We start from the raw sequence: 2500 nt of genomic DNA, 5'->3' as shown, positions 1-2500 counted from the left end.
TAAGAAGCGACTGTATCTTTTAAGGTGGAGCGGTGTGTGTGAGTAAGAAGTGACTGTATCTTTTAAGGTGGAGCGGTGTGTGTGAGTAAGAAGCGACTGTATCTTTTAATGTGGAGCGGTGTGTGTGAGTAAGAAGCGACTGTATTTTTTAAGGTGGAGCGGTGTGTGTGAGTAAGAAGCGACTGTATCTTTTAAGGTGGAGCGGTGTGTGTGAGTAAGAAGTGACTGTATCTTTTAAGGTGGAGCGGTGTGTGTGAGTAAGAAGCGACTGTATCTTTTAAGGTGGAGCGGTGTGTGTGAGTAAGAAGCGACTGTTTCGTGTTGGTGTTGTTTCGTCGCTAATGCAGTTAGCGCTCTGCTAAATTTAGAGTCAGTTCCACCTTAAGTAATGTAACTGTAACAGCAGAAATAAGTCAGTGTTACCCCCCTATGGAGCAGGAATAGAGCTACATCCTCATCTCGGTTGGTGCTTTTCAGCGTTTGGAGTCTCTCCGTTGTCTAAAAACCTCCAGATGGCGTTTCTCTGCCATGAGCAGAGAGAGAGAAAGCCTAGCACCGGACCCAGACACTTTGTTTTTTTACCCATTTACAGACACTGGGGCTTCGTAAACACATTAGAGCGGTTTCCAGAGCAGCACATGGAGAGGAGACACACAGGGGTTGTGATTAAAACGTCACCTTTAATGCAGGAGGGAATGCGCTGGTTTTTATTCAGGTTTCTGCAGAAGGAACGTGGTGGTGTCTTTGACCTTCAGGTGCCATGGTGTGAATCGCGGCTCTTGTGCCGTACCCAGGATAAATCAGACGCGTCCCTGTGCTGCGCCGGAGATCGGGGGTTAGATGATCAGCAGGTTGCTGTGTAAAATGTGGACAGCTGTCGTTATTAATTCAGCAGAATGTTGGCAGGCGGCGGCTCGCAGACACGGCACACTGAGCTCAGGACACTTCCGTCACACACTTCCTCCATTTCTCTGAAACACCTCAGCTCTGCCGTCCGGATCTGGACACAAGCCCTGGGCGGAGTCCAGCGTTTGGTCATTTCTTATTTTTAGATTTGGTCTGAGCTCAGATTAAGCCAGTAATACCACATGTGACCTGCAGAGGGCACACTGTACGTGAGCATAGTGGCGTGATCTCATCTCACAGATTCTTAATGGACAACCACTGTCCAACGAGCCCCTGAAATGTAGCCTGTGACTGTAGCAATGTTTATGAGCCACAGTGTGCAGTTATTATTCTTATTAGTCATTGTACAACGAAATGTGTCTTCCACATGTAACCCCTCTGTGGCAGTGAACACACACACACTAGGGGCTGTGAACACACACCCAGAACGGGGGGGCAGCTGTGGGTTTGGTGCCTTCCTCATGGGCCCCTCAGCCGTGGACTGAGGAGGAGGACAGTGCCGTTCCTTCACTCACTTCCCACCGCCCCCAGTTTTCCTGCTGCTCGCGGGAATCAAACCAACAACCTTTCAGCCCTCAGCCCTCTGCTCTAACCTTTAGACCACGGCTCCCATTGGTTCCCAGTACAGTTTAAAACACTCAGAGCTCCCGCTCTGTGTTTACTTTAACTATTCACATTAACCCATAAGAGCCTGTGGTGACAGGTGTGTCACTGACCCTTTCTAACGTCTTTCTAAGTTCCCTACACATCTTTATCCTTCACTTTAAATCTTCACGTCCCTAAGTGACGTTTACTGAACGTCCTGGATGCAGTCACATGGCCGTGTGTGAATGTGTGTGTGTGTGTGTGTGTGTGAACGCGGGACCTCATTTACAGAGAGAGCATAAAAACCCTTGTTTTAAAAGTATATTTGTGTCCTGTGTGTTCGGATGTTTATGTTCCACTGGGATTTTAACCCGAAAATAATGATGAATACAGTACCAAATGTTTCTGTTTTTAATTTGGCTTCATGGTGAACTGAGTCTGGGCCCCGAAGGGTTAAAAGCGTGTGTGTAATGCGCTGTAACCGCAGTCTGTTTGTACGGAGGCTGTTTAACGTCCCGCGGGGATCCCCCTCTCTCTCTCGGCTCTTACGTAACGGAGTAAAGACCCTGATGAAGCTGAAAGTGGAGAGTCAGATGATTTCATAATGCGGCCTGTAATCGCGGCTATTTTCAGCAAAGCCACGAGGCCCTGCACTTCCCCGAGTCGAGGGATGATGCTCAAACGCCTGAGGACCATCGACACAACATTAACACCATCCCCCACACGCTGTAGAACCTCAGCCCTGCGTTCACGTGGGTTCTGCTGTTCGGACCTGGTGCCGGACCAGTATGAGTGCACTTACACCATGTGACCAATAGCATCACAGACCAGACCCCGTGTCCAGTGCCGAGTGAGGGCCAGAGGGGTGTAGAGCCCCCAGCACTGGGCTGTGGAGCAGTGGAACAGTGTTCTCTGCGTCTGCTTTTGGAGCAGCTGCAGATGAGCCTAACGTCACTAGGCCCAATGCCAAATGATCTACAGCAGGGGTCAGGAACAGGTCCCGGACCCA

Source organism: Hoplias malabaricus, chromosome 18 (assembly GCF_029633855.1).
Source record: "Hoplias malabaricus isolate fHopMal1 chromosome 18, fHopMal1.hap1, whole genome shotgun sequence".
Classification (NCBI taxonomy): domain Eukaryota; kingdom Metazoa; phylum Chordata; class Actinopteri; order Characiformes; family Erythrinidae; genus Hoplias; species Hoplias malabaricus.
The sequence above is the reverse complement of the archived record's forward strand: the minus strand, read 5'-3'. Positions refer to the sequence as shown.